Source organism: Giraffa tippelskirchi, chromosome 11 (genome assembly GCF_054371585.1).
Source record: "Giraffa tippelskirchi isolate mGirTip1 chromosome 11, T2T-mGirTip1v1.2.pri, whole genome shotgun sequence".
NCBI lineage: Eukaryota > Metazoa > Chordata > Mammalia > Artiodactyla > Giraffidae > Giraffa > Giraffa tippelskirchi.
The window spans coordinates 119,837,134-119,848,023 of NC_137285.1; the positions used below are offsets into that span (position 1 = coordinate 119,837,134).

General features: G+C 40.7%; 1 long non-coding RNA gene across 1 annotated transcript in view; it reads right to left on the bottom strand.

Moving 5' to 3' along the window:
* The window catches only part of LOC145526101 (uncharacterized), a 118,132-nt gene that overhangs the window by 1,178 nt on the left and 106,064 nt on the right, over positions 1-10,890 (bottom strand). Inside the window, exons 5-6 of the long non-coding RNA XR_014068690.1 lie at positions 6,213-6,411; positions 406-476 (exon numbers count right to left, since the gene is read on the bottom strand). This is a non-coding gene — a long non-coding RNA (uncharacterized LOC145526101). The remainder of the gene's footprint in view (positions 1-405; positions 477-6,212; positions 6,412-10,890) is intronic.

The window sequence follows — 10,890 nt, forward strand, 5'->3', positions numbered from 1 at the left end:
CTGTGGTAATAGGAAAAGTACAAGGGGATGAGAACACAGAGTCGGCCAAGGACTCTGACAAGGGGGTATGTGGCAGGCTCCAGCTGTCAGAAGATAAGGTCATTGTGGGAGATTATCATCCTACAGATTTCAGGGTAAAATCCTAAATTTTTTTTTCAGTGTAAAATCTGATCCCTACAGGCATCTTGAAACAGGATTTCTATGCTGTGTTTTGTGTAAGGAGAGTTAAAGAGAAGCCCTCCACAAAAAGAAGAAAAAGAGAAAGAGACAAAGGAAGAAAGGAAGTGAGGAAAGAAGGGAAGGAGAGAGAAAGGTAGGTGGCACTTAAGAGAAAAAGCCAAGTCTCTCCAAACGGCAAAAATGTCTCAAGAGATGCAGCCTCCTTGACATATTCCGTACTCTCACCTGCTGGGCTGAGCACAGAGCGATGGAGTCAGTGGAGAGGACGTCAAGGGCTGAATACAGGACAGCGAAATCTGCAGTTTGAAGATCAAAATCCCATTTGGCATTTCTCACTTGATTTTTATTTCCCCATCCTAAATCTTTACCAACCACTAGTCTCAAAGACCTGAACCTAAATTCTTTAAGGTCTTGAACAGTGGCTTTTCCTGGGAGGAAGTCATTAAAATTAAGGTCCTGAGAGCTGAAGTAAACAATGCATTCCCATGAGTCTGACTTTGTAAGATATTCTGAAGCTGCTTATATTATGTTTGTAGTCATAGATTGGAATCTTTGTGTCTCCCCTGATTTCAAATTCTATTTAACAGAGACTAAACTTTAAACGGACATGTAGAATACAACATAAGTACATGTGTTATTTAACCTAGTACTTCCATTCCTAGACACCCAACAGAAATTAAAGCCTTTGCTTATACAAAAGCTTGTAACTGTTCTTATCAGCTTTATTCAAGCTAGCCAAAAGCTTGGAAAAAAAACAATTGTGTATCAATAGATGAATGCACAAATAAACTGGCGTATCCTTATGGAGCATCTATTTAACAGAATAGTACTCAGGAGAAAATAGAAAATAATACAGTATTGATAAATGCAACATTATGGTTGAATCTCAAAAACAATGTGCTGAACAAATAAATCTAAACTGACTTAAAGTGAAAGAATGGGGGGAAAAATTGTAAACTTTTTGAAGCAATCAGAGACTAGAGGTCACAAGACCATAAAATAGTCAAAAATAAAAGTTGAGATCTCCAAGAAAAGATCAACCCAGTTGATTGCCAGTGGCGGAGCCACTATTATTTCATGTGCACTTGCAAAGAATGTGTATTAGATGGACTATTCTTTCTATATCTATTAAGTTCAGTAAGTCAAATGTGTCATTTAAGGCCAATGATTTTCATAAATCAGTATGAATAATTTGTACATTGATGTAAGTGGGGTACTAAAGTTTCCTACTATTATTGTATTACTGCCAATTCCTTCCTTTATGTCTGTTCATTTTTGCTTATACATTTAGGTGCTCCTATGTTGGGTTTACAATATATCCTCTTGGATCTTCTCTTTATGACAATATAATGACTTCCATTTTAATTTGTTGCTATCTTTGTTTTAAAGTCTATTTTGTTTCATATGAGTATTGTAATACCAGCTTTCTGTTTCCATTTGTATGAAATATCTTTTTCCCCATGCTTTTACTTTCTTTGTGTGTATACAGATGTGAGAAGAGTCTCCCATAGGTAGAATATAGATGGGTCTGTATTTTTTATGCATTAATTCATCCTATGTCTTTTGATTGGAGCATTTCATTGTTTCACATTTAAAGTGGTTATTGATATGTACGTACTTTATTTCCATTTTGTTCACTGTTTCCTGGTTGTTTTTGTAGTTCTTCACTACTTTTTCTTCTCTTGGTCTCCTCCTTGTGGTTTGATGTTTTTTTTTTCTTAGTGTTTTGTGTGGGTTCCTTTGCCTTTATTTATCTGTTGTAGGTTTGTGATTGGTGATTGCTATTAGGTTCATGAATATACGTTGTTGTTGTTCAGTCACTAAGTCATGTCCAACTGTTTGCAACCCCACAGACTGCAGCATACCAGGCTCCCCTGTCCTTCACTATCTCCTGGAGTTTCCTCAGATTCATGTTCATTGAGTTGGTGATGCTAATCTAACCATCTCATACTCTGCCGCCCCTTCTCCTTTTGCCTTTAATCTTCCCCTGCATCAGGGTCTTTGCCAGTGAGTCACCTCTTCATATCAGGTGGCCAAAGTATTGGCCCTGATCAGTTTCAGCATCAGTTTCAGCATCAGTCCCTCCAATGAATATTCAGGGTTGATTTTGTTTGGGATTGACCGGTTGGATCTCCTTGCAGTCCAAGGGACTCAGTTTCAGCATCAGTCCCTCCAATGAATACTCAGGGTTGATTTTGTTTGGGATTGACCGGTTGGATCTCCTTGCAGTCCAAGGGACTCTCAAGAGTCTTCGCCAGCACCACAGTTCAAAAGTACCGATTCTTCAGTGCTCAGCCTTCTTGTATGGTCCATCTCTCACATCCATACATGACTACTGGAAAAACCGCCTTTTTGACTATATGAACCTTTGTCTGCAAAGTGATGTCTCAACTTTTTAATATGTTGTCTAGGCTTGTCCTAGCTTTTCTTCCAAGGAGCAAACATCTTTTAATTTCATGGCTGCAGTCACCGTGAATATATATATATCAGTTTATTTTAAGCTGATAATCAACTCTGAATGCATTCTAAAAGCACTACATTTTTACTGTTCCTAATGTTACATGTTTTTAACATCATATTTTGCATCTTTTTGTGTGTGTGTATCCCTTAACTGCTTATTGCAGTTATAATTCTACTACTTTTGTCTTTTAACCTTCATAGTAGTTTTATTAAGTGGCTTATCCACCGCCAGTGGATCTCTACCAGTGAGATTTTTTTCCTTTTGTTTATTTCCTTATTTCTAGTGATTCTTTTTTTTTTTTTCCTCTTGAAGATTTGCTAACATTTCACTTAAGGCCAATTTAGTAGTAATAATCTTTTTCACTTTTTGCTTGTCTGGGAAACTCACTTATCTCTCCCTCAATTCTGAATGATAATCTTGCCAAGTGGAGTATTCTTGGTGGTAATTTTTTTTTTCTTTTCAGCACTTTAAACCTATCATGCCACTCCCTTCTGGCCTGCAGCTTCTGCTAAAAAATTAGCTGATTTTTCAGTCTTCACTGATATCAGTCTTATCAATATTTTCTTGTATGTAACTACTTGTTTTTCTTGTTCCTTTTAAATTTCTCTCTTTAACTTTTGCCATTTTAATTATGATATGTCTTTTGTGGTTTATTTCAAGTTTATCTTGTTTGGGACTCTCTGTGATTCCTGGACCTAGATATGCTTCCTTCCCCAGGTTAAAGAAGTTTTTAATCATTAGTTTTTCAAATAAATTGATCTCCCTTTCACTCTCTCTTATGCTTCTGGGACTCCTAAAATGTAAATGTTAGTTTGCTTGATTTTATGACTTCAGGGATCTTCACTTAAAAATATTTTTTTCCATTATGCTACTCTGTCTGGATGAGCTCCATTGCTTTGTGTTATAGCTCACAGATTTGTGCTTCTTCTTCATCCATTCAGCTGCTGAATCCCTATATTTTTCAGTTCAGTTTTAACTTTTGTTTGGTCCTTTCTTTTATTTTCTTTCTCTGTTGACGTTCTGATTGCGTTCATCCATTCTTCTTCATTTTTACAACCATTACTTTGAACTCTCATCAGACAGGTTGTTTATCTCTGCTTAATTAAAGTCTTTCTGGAAATCAAGGGACTTTCCATTTGTGTGCTCAGCATGTGCCCCACCTGCTGTGGCAGGGTTTTAGCTGCATTGTGGGTTTGGGTGGAGCTCTCTGCCCCAAGCTGGTTGGGACATTCAACTGTTGCTACAGAGATAAGCAGGGCTCTCGGTGAGGTACACACCCAAGCTCCAGCAGATTTCCGGTGTAGTACCAAAGTGGCCCCTAGCATTAGCCAGATAGGATGGATAAGCTCACCAAAGTGGTGCTTCTCAGACAGGATTCACCGATTTCCTGCTTCTCTGACAGACGCTTTAAGATTAGTAAAGGAGGCTCCTTCTCTTTTGTTCTAAGCATTTTTCCAACGGGTGTTTTTGTGCATGTGTCGAGTCATAGGGTAAGTGAATTGAAGTCCTTTAAGAGAGAGCTCTTCATCTCCTGCAGTTCTAGGGCTTTCCTGGATATAATCCCCATTAGTTTTCAGGGCCAGACATTTAGGAGGCTTGTCTCTCCTGTGCGGGATCTAAGGGCTCGGGACACCTTGGCAGGACAGCTGGAGCCAAAGTGAGCATGGGCCTGGGGCATGATGTGCCATTGCTGTAGCCAGGTGTTCCGGGAAACAAACTCACTCAGAAGGACAATGCAGATAGTGGAGTGCAGTTTTTTACACCAGCGGGCCCAAGGCAGAGTTTCCTCTTAGCCAAAGACCCCAACCAGTTTTTGTGAAAACCTTATATACCCTAAGCTTACGTGCTCAAACCCACCTACCCAAGTTACTTGAAACTAGTCTGGCAAGGTAAAAGAGAGATACAATCAAAGTTAACCCATGATTCATGTGTCATAGGCCTAGATAGTTAAATAGTGGACATTTATCAATAGGCCTGGGGTCACACAGAGTCTGGACACGACTGAAGTGACTTAGCAGCAGCAGCATACTCCCGATAAGCATAATGGGATTTACGACTTTGTTCTGTTGCAGAGATAATTAGCATATTCTTTTAAGCACCAGGAGAGTCTAGGTACAAGTCCTGAGGCTCCTTCATCAGGGGGTCTGGTTTTCCATTGGTATATCGTTTCCATAGATACTGGGCATATAGCTCAAAGTCCACAGTCCGGCCCAAGATAGAGTCCTGCTTTCAAGATGGAGCCTGTTCTGTCTGTTTCCTCCTTCACCATGGTTGTCCTGGTGGGCATGAATTTAGTGGTCCCAGGGCACACTTTCTCAGGGCCTCCTTGGGGGGACAGCTGGTATGGGCCAGGAGCCTGGAGTGTCCTGGGAAGCCTTAGAGGGTTGGTTGGAATGCCTGTACCATTCTCCCATCCACACTATCAAGGTGGAGGAGGAATGCAAAATGGTGATTTTTAGTGCCTCTGAGAGAGAGGCACTCTCAGAGTTTCAGCAGTTTTACAGAAGTTTACACATGCCCTAGGGTTAGTATATGAATTTCTTTCACATGTAGTTTAGATGTCCTTTAAAGTGCTGGGTTTTTTCTTTCTTGTGCCCCAGGGCAGTCTGTTCACAGTTCCCTCACTGATATCCCTCCCTATTGCAGGTCAGCATGCCAGGGGTGGGATTCCCATCAATACTGTGTCTCTATCTCTCCTATCTATCTCTGTGTAGTCTCTCCCATTTGTCGTGCAGAAGCCGTTCAATCAGCTCTCAGTTATTCTTCAGGAGAAACTGTTCTACAGGTAGGTGTAGGTTCAGTGTGCACATGGGAGGTGGTAAGATCAAGGTCTTTGTATGCCACCATCTTGGAGCATAATGCTCGAATCAATTTTACTTTCAGTTCAGTTCAGTCACTCAGTCATGTCCAACTCTCTGCAACCCCATGGACTGCAGCACGCCAGGCTTCCCTGTCCATCACCAACTCCCGGAGTCTACCCAAACTCGTGTCCATTGAGTTGGTGATGCCATCCAACCATCTCATCCTCTGTCGTCCCCTTCTCCTCCTGCCCTCAATCTTTCCCAGCATCAGGGTCTTTTCCAATGAGTCAGTTCTTCGCATCAGGTGGCCAAAGTATTGGAGCTTCAGCTTCAGCATCAGTCCTTCCAATGAATATTCAGGACTGATCTCCCTTAGGAGGGACTGGTTGGATCTCCTTTCAGTCAAAGGGACTCTCAAGAGTCTTCTCCAACATCACAGTTCAAAAGCATCAATTCTTCGGCGCTCAGCTTTCTTTATGGTCCAACTCTCATATCCATACCTGACTACTGGAATTTTTAATTAATTTTTATCGGAATATAGTTGCTTTACAACGTCGTGTTAGTTTCTACTGCACAGCAAGGTGAATCAGCTATACATATACATATGTCCCTGATTCATTTAGGTCACCACAGAGCACTGAGTAGCGTTCCCTGAGCTATACAGTAGGTTTTCATTAGTTATCTACAATATACATATTATCAATAGTATGTATGTGTCAATCCCAATTTCTCAATTCATCCCACCCGCAATGAATCAATTTTAAACTTACTCTAACGATTCAGTTTCAAAAAACTCCTGGTGATTATTTCCTTATTTTATTCTGGAACATTGGAGAAGGAAATGGCAACCCACTCCAGTATTCTTGCCTGGAGAATCCCAGGGACGGAGGAGCCTGGTGGGTTTCCGTCTATGGGGTCGCACAGAGTCAGACACGACTGAAGCAACTTAGCAGCAGCAGCAGCAGCATTCTGGAACAAATTAAGTTAGTGCTTCTTAGTCATGCACCAATATTTTCCACTCTCAACAGCATACAATGCCATCCCTGCAAAGCTCCTCCTACTCCTTTTCAGAATCTCTGCTGCCCTAATCTTCTCAGCCGAAGTTTTAATGCCTTTAATGTCCCCCTGTTATCTAATGCTACCAAAACATTTGACTTACCTGAAAAGTAACTGATATTAATGGTCACACATATCCTCACCCACTCCAATGACTTAAGGAACTGGTCCTTGAGAAATCCATCAGGCCAAACAGTGTTACTCTTAGCACCAACCACAGAAACTGATCAGTATATAGGTATATTACTTCATTTTCCTGGACACTTGGTCAGCAGTATTGAAATTTAAGATCAAATGAAGCTGGGATGGAGAAGTTGGGTAATGGTATGAGGGCAATCATTTTCAGATACACACACACACACATACACACACATTTATGTGTGTGTATGTGTGTGTGTGTGTGTGTGTGTGTGTACTAAATCAATACATTGTACATTTGAAATTTACAGAATATTATATGTCAACTATATCTCAATAAAGCTAGAAGAAGTCAAATGAGTCTTACTCAACAGGACCATCTGACTTTGGCTCATATAGAGCTAGTTTTGGACTGAAATTTTAGGGTATTTAAAAATTATTATTATTACTAATTAATATTAAGTCAGGTCTCTTCAATTCCATGTTTGTTAAATGTTTTGAAACTAATTACAAGTTCACATTTAGCCTAAGTAGAGTGAGGGCATATATTCTTCACGCAGTCTTGTATTGATGTTATTGAGAAATGGAGTATTCCTAACATATCAGTAAACAAGCACATCACAGTCATCAGTAATTCCAGCCCTCCAAAGGAGTTCTAAGGGCACCCAGGAAGGAGAACAATACCTGCACAATCTGGCAACCATTAGGCTATAGTCACTCTATGTTGAGCACTGAGGAACTCAGGATGCGAAAAATGCAGGATACTGGCCCCAGATAGCTGAGATGCATATGAAAGGAATGATTTCAGTGAGACCAGATTCTTGCATCTTCCCATACACAGAAAAGTGCTAAATTCCTTAACTTGAGATATCTACTACTACTGAAAGTTGTTCAGTTGTGTCTGACTCTTTGCAGCCCCATAGACTACATAGTCCATGGAATTCTCTAGGCCAGAATACTGGAGTGGGTAGCCTTTCCCTTCTCCGGGGGATCTTCCCAACCCAGGTATTGAACCCAGGTCTCCCGCATTGCAGGCAGTTTCTATACCAGCTGAGCCACAAGGGAAGCCCTGAGATATCTGGTTTTCTTTAATTCACAAAAATACTTTTGATGTTCAGGCTACCTGCCCTTTGTTACAAACGTCTATACAACCTGACTCCTCCCGTCTCCTTGGAAAATTTTCTCAGGGTCACTTGAGATGCTGTCTCCCAGGCTTGAAGTCCTAACAATTCTCACTGAATAAACTAACTCTCAACTTTTAGGTTGTGACTATTTTTCGAGTCAATACTATCATAAGACCCCTAATGGACTCTGGTCTCAGCATGTAGGTTTCATCCAAGCTGGGAGGCTTTTCCATCCTTTTCTTCAATGTTGAATTAAAAAGATAGGGAAAGCAAGAAAAGGGAGTGTTAAAGACCAGGAAAAAAAGTAGGAGAGAAAATGAAGTAGAAAATTAGGATGATAAAGGAAAGGTGTTTCTATGATAACAAAATAATTTTCCCTGTGAAAATTATTATGGGCAAGATAGTAAAGCTCTCACAGGCTCATCTCAGGCCACAAACAATCCATAAACAACAGATTTGCCAGAACCTCCACTGGTGGCTGACTTTATTTTCTTGGGCTCCAAAATCACTGCAGATGGTGATTGCAGCCATGAAATTAAAAGACGCTTACTCCTTGGAAGAAAAGTTATGACCAACCTAGACAGCATATTAAAAAGCAGAGACATTACTTTGCCAACAAAGGTCCATCTAGTCAAGGCTATGGTTTTTCCAGTGGTCATGCATGGATGTGAGAGTTGGACTATAAAGAAAGCTGAGCACCAAAGAATTGATGCTTTTGAACCGTGGTGTTGGAGAAGACTTTTGAGAGTCCCTTGGACTGCAAGGAGATCCAACCAGTCCATCCTAAAGGAGATCAGTCCTGGGTATTCATTGGAAGGACTGATGTTGAAGCTGAAACTCCAATACTTTGGCCACCTGATGGGAAGAGCTGACTCATTTGAAAAGACCCTGATGCTGGGAAAGATTGAGGGCAGGAGGAGAAGGGGATGACAGAGGATGAGATGGTTGGATGGCATCATTGACTCAATGGACATGGGTTTGGGTAGACTCCGGCAGTTGGTGAAGGACAGGGAGGCCTGGCGTGCTATGGTTCATGGGGTCACAAAGAGTCGGACACGACTGAGTGACTGAACTGAACTGAACCACTGCCCTCATCTCAGAACAGAGTTTTGCAGGAAGAACTTTAGGGCATGAAGTTCTGTGAATGCAGAATATTGCAGTAAAGATTTATGCAAGAAAGCAGTTAAGAATAGGGTCCATTTTACCCTGAAGCTCAGGCTGAGGACTTGTAGTGTTTTGACTGTTATTTCTCTTGGGGCATGATGCAAAGAAGATAACTGGAGGTGATTGTAAATGAGAAATAGCAAGCCCTCTCTGAATTCTTAAAGTGCCAGAAGTTCTGAGTTTTAATTATAAAAAAGTGAGCATATCTCCAGGCCTTGATTCCCTAGCAAGTTTTGACAAGCTTAAAGAAGCTTTCCCTGGAAATTCCCCATGCCGAGGAGCAGCTGCAGCTTGCATGGATATGGGCCAAGTGGAGACAACTCAAACACCCACACACACAAAACACACAGCTGCTGGGAAAGGAGTAAAAGAAGTAGAACTGGGGTTGAAAGAAGTGCATGGAAGCCTATAGGCACACAACACATTCATTCAGAGCTACATCTTCCTTTTTTTTGTTCATTTATAAAAATCCCTACTTTCCTGCCTCAGAGAAAGAAGCATAATGCAGAAGGAGAAGCTATAGAAATGAGACTTCCTTTGTGCCTTTTCAAAATTAGCAATAGTTGAGGAAGCAGAAGTGCAAAAGATTAAATCTGATCATAATAGTAAATGGTTCCAAGATCATTAATCTGGTCAGACAGAGATCTGTACTAAACCAATAGGGCCAGAATGAAGGGACAAAATAGGTAATTAAATTGCTAATCCCACTAGGGGATCGTAAGTAGAAAGATATGGGTGGTGGTGGTGGTTTAGTCGCTAAGTTGTGTCCAACTCTGGCTACCCCATGGACAGTAGCCTTCCAGGCTCCTGTATCCATGGGATTCTCCAGGCAAGAATACTGGAGTGAAAGATACGGGAGACCCCTGTAAGTTAATGATTACTCAAGAAAGTAGGTTTGCTTAGCCACAAAACCAAGCAGGCTTTGCTTAGCAACAAAATCATACAACAGAAACATGGAACATGCCCCCAGACAGTAAAACAATGGTGGCATGTGACCCACATTCTGCCCAGTGAGCTCATGAAGCTAATGATCCTTAAGACATACTCGCTACATACATAAAAAACAATAATTTGTGGATCTAGCTTGACAACGTATGGACAAGAAAACTTCCCTGCTCAACCTGAAGGAGGAATTAATGATGAAAACATGACGTCTACTCAAGAAAGACAAAGAAGGTCTTCTCCCCCTCCCTACTTCTCCTTTGATTATAAAACTGTAGCCCACTAAGTTCTCGGGGTGTGGCATTTCTCACCCACCAGCTTGTAAGCCTCACAAGCATCCTATTCTAATAAATCACTTCTTATCTACCACTTTACTCTTGCTGAATTCTACTCTGCACTGAGACAAAAGAATATGGAATCATAACTCTTCGGAGTATCCCCTCAAAATGATACCAATCATGTCAAACAAGATAGGTGTTAGTCAAAGAAACAATGCTCTTGGAAGCCTTGTCTAAAGGAAACATTCCATCTACTCTTCCCAATACTGTGAAATAAATCAGCTAATGATTCATACTCAATGCAAGACAGCTCCTCAAAGTTCACCCCTGCTTCAGCCATGAGACTGTCATTATTTGCTACACAATTAACAAACTGGTCCTAGTACTACAATAGTCATGACTCTCCTGAGTGGTTTTAAAATTTTCAAAGTCAATAAGTTGTAGAACTGTAGGTCCTTCTCACTTTTCTTTACTAGAAAAATTAGTAATCAAGAATGTGGGCTCAGAAGCCAAACCACCTGAGTGTGAGTCCCAGTTCTGTCATGCCCTGGCCTTTGGAATTTAGGTAAATTAATCCAATTTTCTATGCCTTAGATTCCTAGGGCAGCAAAATTCGCGAGCCCAAAGCGTGAGTCTTTGGCATGACAATTAGTTTATGCTATTTAATTTTAAGAAACCAAAGACACAGGAAGTCTTTCTTTTTACCTAATATTTACCTGTCTAAAATATTTAGATAAAGGACCTGC